Below are 7,142 nucleotides of genomic sequence, written 5' to 3'. Positions count from 1 at the left end.
CCAGCAGAGGTCTGGACCCCTTTTTCTTTTTTAAGTGCTCAAGCCTCTGAATTTTACCCTGAGAACAGTTCATATTGAGAGGATTCCAGAGGACTTTTGTTTCCCCTGATCCTCTGGCTGAGTTAAATGCCAACCCTATCATTTTCTCATTGATACGGGTGCAACTTATAGTGTTTTAAATGACAAAAATATTCCTTGCCTGACTATTTCCTCTGCTCCTGTAATTGGTGCAATAGGAGTTATGGAAATGGCACCAATCAGCTAACTTTTTTCAGTTGTTGCTCCCAGGGACCTCAACTGGATCATTCTTTTTTGTTTTTGCCACATTGTCCCATCAATCTTCTTGGTTGGGACCTTTTAGGAAAATTAAAATCATTTAATTCAATGATCAAGGCTTGAGTCTTCACATTCCCCCAGAACAGGCTTATTTTTGTTTTTATCCAAGCCAACTGAAGCCAGCCCACTTAATAACACCCAGATTGACCCACAGGTCTGGTATCAAGGGAAACCAGGGCTTGCTCGGTTTGCCAAGTCCCACATGGCTCAGTTGCTCCCTGAGGCACAACTCGATCAAGCAATGTCCAATCAGATGGGAAGCACGCCTGGGAATTAAAATATTAATTGACCACCTTGTCTAGTGACCAAGTATGGTATACAGTTATTGAAAAACAAGGATGCATATTAGGAGTCCTTACCCAGAAATTAAGACCTGAAAAGGATTCCTATTGCTTATCTATCCAAAAGTCATGGATGCTGTGGTAAAAGGCTGCCTTCGTTCAATTGCAGCTACCGCGCTTTTAATTCAAAAGATGTCTGCACCCCCCACTCTGTTCAAACATTGCTGGAACAAAAACTTCCTGCATGGGCTACTTCAGCCCGATTGACTAAATATGCCAGCTTAATTTTGGAAAATGATTCAGTTAAACTGTTTCGCTGTGAACAGCTCAACCCAGCCACCCTCCTGCCTCGACCATCAGAGGGGGCTGGCCCATCAGAAGGCCCCCATGACTGCCATCAGGTTTTAGAGACTATTGTTGGAATTCGCCCTGACCTCCAAGCTAAACCTTTTAACTTGGCAGAATGTCAGTTTTGGACTGATGGTTCTTCTTTTGTTGAAAATGGGGTCCGCCAGACAGGTTTGGCTGTGGTCACCACTGATAAACCTATTTTACTATGTAAATTGCCCTCCCACTGGTCAGCCCAAGCAGCTGAACTGTTAGCCCTCATAGAAGCTTGCTATCTTGCCAACATTTTTACTGACAGCCGCTCACACACATGCTGCTTTTTGGAAGGCCCGAGGATATGTGGAATGGAAAAGCCCTGAAAATGAAACCTCTTCTTGATCTACCCAATTAGCAATAGTTCATTATAGAGGCCACCAGACTGATCGAGGTGAAATCTCCCAAGGCAATCGTGCTACCGATTATTGGGCAAAACAAGCTGCTCGTGGGAGTGATGTCATGCCTGCAGAACCTCACCAACTTTTGCCTCTCATTCCTGTAGAGTCTGATCGCCCATTTCCCCTCTCTATGATTAGAGAGATCATCTTGATTCACAAGGAAAGTGGAAGGATGGGTGGTGGATTGTTGACAACCGTGTTTAACTGCCTCTTCAAATCCTGTGGATGATTGTCAAAAGCCATGGCCCACTGTGGCCCCAAATCTTTTAAGTGGCTTTCTCAAAGATACAGCAACAAGAAGTTGAGGCACCTTTGCCAATCAGCTGTGGCTCAATGCACCATCTGCCACAGAAATAACCCAAAGAGTGGTAAACCTACCCCTCCAGGCCACCTCCGTACTGCTCAATACCCAGGAGAAGCCTGGCAAGTGGACTTTACTGAACTTCCCAAAAAGGGACCCAAAAATCATCTTTTGGTCTTTGTGGATTTGTTCTCCGGATGGCCTGAAGCCTTCCCTGCTTCATTTCAGCTTGGGGGGAAAATGGTTAGGGCCCTAGTGGAGTACATCATTCCAAGATTTTCGGTCCCTAAAAGGTTAAATCAGATAACAGCCGGCACTTCACCTTTGAAGTCATTCAACAAGTCAGTAAATTCCTGGACATTCCTTGGTATTCACATTCTAATTACAAGCCTCAGGTTTCAGCCAGGGCCGAAGACATGAAAGGGGGCTGAAGATCGTACTTTAAAAGCTCAGCTTGCAAAGCGACTTAGTTGCCGTGGCCCAAAAATACTGCCCCTTGCTTTAACATGTATCAGGGCTATGCCCAGAGGGCCACTATTGCTGTCCCCCTTCGAAATGCTTTAGGGGAGACCGTTGTACCCCATGAAGTGCAAACTGCATGGACAGGTGAAGTTGGCGCACGTTCCATATTTCCCTGCAGGTCCGAGATGCCTTGCCAATTGCTCCTGATGTACCACCCATCGCCCAGCCAGGCCAGTGGGTCAGAGTGAAGGAGCTGTTCCCATCCTGCACTGATCTGAAGTGGTGTGAGCCGAAGCAAGTCCTACTGAGCATGCCAACTGCTGTAAAAATCGAGGGCATCAAAGCTTGGGTGCACAGATCCAGGATCGAGCAGGTGAAGGAACCCCCAGACATTTGGCAAGTTTCCTCGGTCGATGGACTCAAATTAAAATTGCAGCGCTCTCTAGCTTCTCCAACAGATCTTTTCAAAGACTGATTAGGTCCACTGGTAGCGACCTAATTCAAAAACAACCAGAAGATTTGGCATCATGGATTCTACCAGCCACACGACCCCTAGACGTGCTGGCTTTGTCACAAACTAAGTTGTGAAACTGATGTTGTTTTTATTGTGTTGATTGTTTGTTCTGAAATACTTTTCCTTTGTTGTTGGCTTCCTCACGCCTTTTGGGGAAGAAAATTACTATTTATTGAAGGGAAGATGTCTTAATGCCCTGGATGCCCAGGGACAGATCAAAGAGTGTTTGTTTGAAAATTTGATCATAAGCCTATTGATAATTGAAATGTTCCTCTTGGTTGAGAATATTGATGCTTATATCCAAAGGTATGGAGTTTGGAAATCACCCCGCCTGCACTGACTTATAAGGTAATACATAGAAAAGATAAAGAGGAGTTTGTGTCCCGTTTATGGCTTAATAAGACATATAATGCATACTGTGATTTTGTCCCAAACTCTGCTGCAGGAAGGCAACCCCAAAATAGTAAAGGATTGTTGGATATGTTTACCTATAGCCCCAGAGGTTCAGTAAGCCCTTCCTGTCCCAGCAGAATGATGGTACAAAATCAGGACTAAGTTGGTTTTCACTGGGAAAAGACCCCAGAGTGGAATGGCTCAAGCTTATTTTGATACACTTAAGAGGATGATATTGGGAATGGGACTGAAACAGCCCCCCCCCCAGATGGGCCTGTTGTTATTGGAGTAGAAATGTTGGATAAAACCACCAATATGTGTTCAGCAACATGATCCTCATGAACTTAAGAAAGGAGTAGAAGTGGGAAGAATTGATGTGAATGTTTGTTCTATGGTGATTTCAATGGTTTGTAATCACACCCTCACGATGATGAAAGCTATGTAGGCACCTACAAAACAGATCAAAAATGTGTATTTAACCAAAGGATCCAGAATAACTATTCTGCAAGGAAAAGTGAGAGAGAACTGGTGTCTGGATAAACCTGCCTGCGCCCAGTTCGATCTCCCCGCTTGGCTCTTAAAGAACAAGAAGGGACAAAATTGTTTTCCCTATTCCCCAAAGGTCCCAAGAGGGACAATGGGAAGACTCCTCATATTTTGTGGACCCTTCCCTGCCAGGGATGGTAGTAAACAAATCAATGGAAGCCCCTGTAAAACCACAAGAAGGGGTGTAACCATTGGTTGGAATGTATGTGACTGAGACTTTCACTGTGAGCCTCGGTGACAGTTCACAGGAAAAAGATTTTGAATTCACTTTGAGACCATGCCTGGAAGAGGGAGGAGTTTTCTTTCTCTGTGGGGACAAGGCATTCCGATGCCTGCCCCTTGACTGGGAAGGAATATGTACTTTAGCCTTCCTGTCTCCTGATATTGGGGTTATTGTAAATAAGCAAGACCCGCCAATCCCTTTGATAGGACGTATTCGGAGGAAGAGAGCCCCACTTCTTCTTCCCTTGTTAATAGCTATAGGAGTAGCCACGGGAACTGGGATTGCCGGAATAACCCACTCAGCTATCACATTTCAACAACTGTCAAAAGATTTCCAAAGTAGCCTGGATCAAATTGCACAAGGAGTACTCGAACTCCAGAACCAACTGGATTCATTAGGAGCTGTAGTTCTCCAAGACAGACGAGGCCTGGATCTTCTCACAGCTGAGAAAGGAGGCCTCTGTCTCTTTTTGGAAGAAGAGTGCTGTTTTTACACCAACAAATCAGGAGTAGTTCGACAGGTTGTTAAAGACCTGCAAGGAAAAGCTTCTGAAATAAGACAAAGACTTACAAATGCAGATCAATGGTTATCCTGGCTACCTGGAAGCGCCTGGATAAGACAAGTATTATTTTTGCTCTTATGTTCATTTGCTGGATTAATATTCATTCCATGTATAGTTCCTTTAGTAAGAAAATTAGTGATGTCTGCAGTAGCTGACATGGCTGTGGTGGCCTCCCCCACCACACAGTTTTCAGCTAACAGACCAGCAGCAATATTGTTCCTTAAACCGATTCCCAAGGACTGTGTCCCACTGATGAAGAACTCATAAACATTAACTGCTTGTTTGCCTTTGTCCCTTTAAGCTCTTGCTGACATACTAACCAATGAAACTGTTAATGATGTATCTTGTCTAATTAACTGACTACATAAGAAGCATCTTATGTTCAAAAGCAAAGGGAGGAAATGAAGGGCATTGTTTTGATACCCAATTTTACAATCTCTCATAATGTGTGGGCATGCATGTGATAGTGCACTCTATCTTATTTATAAAGGATCAACTTGCTTTGTAAAGAGCACAGCGTTTCTTTTCCCCACCTTTGTTGAATGCCTGATTGCCTTCTAAGAGAGCACAGCATTCCCCCACCCCATTTCCTTTAGAAGCAATTAGCCAGATGCCTGTAGCCATAAATTAATTCCGTACCAGGCTGGTGTTAGGCTGGTGTCCGGAGAAAGAAGTTTGAAATTCCAAAGAAGTTAGGTATTTCCTTGATAACCAGAAGAAAAAAGTTAAACTTAGATTCACCTCTTTAGGCCCACCTTTACTTTTCCCTGGGTCATCCCAAAATTCCCTTGTATGGATATGAGGGGATGTACTATCTGAATATGCCTATGAAAATATAAAATCTTTGTTGCTCACTTTGCAAGGTGTGGTTCTGGGCAACACTCCTTGAGCCATCCAGAAGGTTTCCTTGGCCAATAAAACCTCTGTTAATTAAAAGCCTCATCTCAAGTCTTCTTATTTGGCTTTATTGAAACTTGGGAAATAAAAGGTGCCATACACAGCCATTTCAGCCTTTCGAAGGGAGAGTGGAGACGTATTCTACGTCCCACCTGAAATGCTTGCCTTGCAATTAGACGCTGAGGCAATACGCTGAATGCCTTTGGAAGCACAGACTACACCGCACTCCGACAAAAGGGCACAAGCCATCGTGAGCCCAGGGACTTCCCCTTCTGCCCAAGGAAATCTGTCCCTTTCCTTCCTGTCCTCCTCCCGGAAGCCCAGCACCAAGCAGGAAAACGCAGCCGGAGGGTGCGCTGGGTCTTCCTGCCCACGGCTCCCACGTTCAAGCCTCAAAACGTCTTGCTGGGCCCTGAGATTACAAGGAGGTTGCTGAATTCCTGAAAAGAGGAAGGTTTTAAAACCATACAGCCAATGGGTCTAGATATTAACAATTGGGAAAACAGGAAAGGCGAGGGAACCACGCCCTGCCTATGGAATTCCAGATAGTCAGTGAGTCCATCCAACTTAGCTGTTTATGCATGATCTGCTCAAGGAGGAGCTTGCACCTCAGAGCCCCACCGACGATCTAGCAGGGAGCATCTCAGCCTCTTAATTCAACATGGTTAGGAAAACTCCTTCAAGCAACGCTCAGAGCAATCTGAGAGCAATGAATGGTAGTCTTCTAATGTAGACTAACCATTCCCTTGTCCAGTCATACAGCGCTCTCTGTCTGGATACCAAAGCCACTTAGCAGCTGAGTCCACCTCCTTAACCATCCAAGGCTAGAATCTGCAAAGGAGCTGAGCAGCTACAACTAGAGAAACTACTGCATGGAATTAATTGAGATTCATGTTTTCCAGCAAAGAGCCGCCTTATAAGATGTTCTAGGGAAATTAGGGTTTTTCGATCCACCCAGGCTTCTGGAACCCTGGGAAAGAGGCTGTAGGATCTGCCACAAAGAGAATCTGCATTTCAGCTTCTTCCAGGTCTGGCCTTCGGGCCAAAACCGCTCCTAGGATTCCATGCAATTCTTGTGACAGAGAATAACTTCACCCTCAACTCAAAATGATTTAGAAATAGACCCTAAAGGCTTGGCTGCCATGGCAGGAAGGCAGCCCACTAACCATTTTAGGGGACCTATCTCATAACACAGCAGCCTAGTGTTAAAGCAGGGTTTTCTGTGTTCCGCCAACGTATACCACTTCATTCGTGATCCTGGTGACGACATGGCCAGGAGCTGGTATCTGCGGGCATGCCCCCTCCCCTCTGGTCACTGCTCGCTGCCCTTCGTGGCATTTTGGCTCAGCTTCAGGAGGAACCAGGCAGCTGGTTTCCATGGTGGGGGGCATCTCCCCGTGTAGTGCCTGACCGGTCTGTGCAGAGGATCATTCAGGCGTTATGGTCTTCTGGAAGACCGCTAGACTTCTTAATTAACACGTGCTCAGTAGTAGAGCCGTCTGTGTACTCTTGGTCAGCTGAAAGTGGGAAAGAGATGTCCTGCCGGTGCTGCCCCAAATGATTACATTAATCCAGTCTTTCTGCTTCTGCCGACGAGAGATTTGTGCCGCTGTGCTTTCAATTTTCTGTTACTTTGGGAGGAGGAAGGCAATGCTTTCCCCCTCCTCTAATGTCATTTCATGTTCTCCCTCCCAGCACTTGTTCATTGGGAAGAGCTTGGCAAGAATTCTGCCCGTTTCTCCTTTCAGCTCCAGGGACAGCAAGGATGGCAGAACTGTCCACAGGGCAATTGGTCTTCTGGGAGACCGGCAAACCTTTGCCCAACTGCAGCCCAGCTGACAGTCA

Source organism: Python bivittatus, unplaced genomic scaffold, assembly GCF_059951505.1.
Source record: "Python bivittatus isolate LINGU-HERP-01145 unplaced genomic scaffold, Pbiv_v1 ctg000700_np1212, whole genome shotgun sequence".
NCBI lineage: Eukaryota > Metazoa > Chordata > Lepidosauria > Squamata > Pythonidae > Python > Python bivittatus.
The sequence above is the reverse complement of the archived record's forward strand: the minus strand, read 5'-3'. Positions refer to the sequence as shown.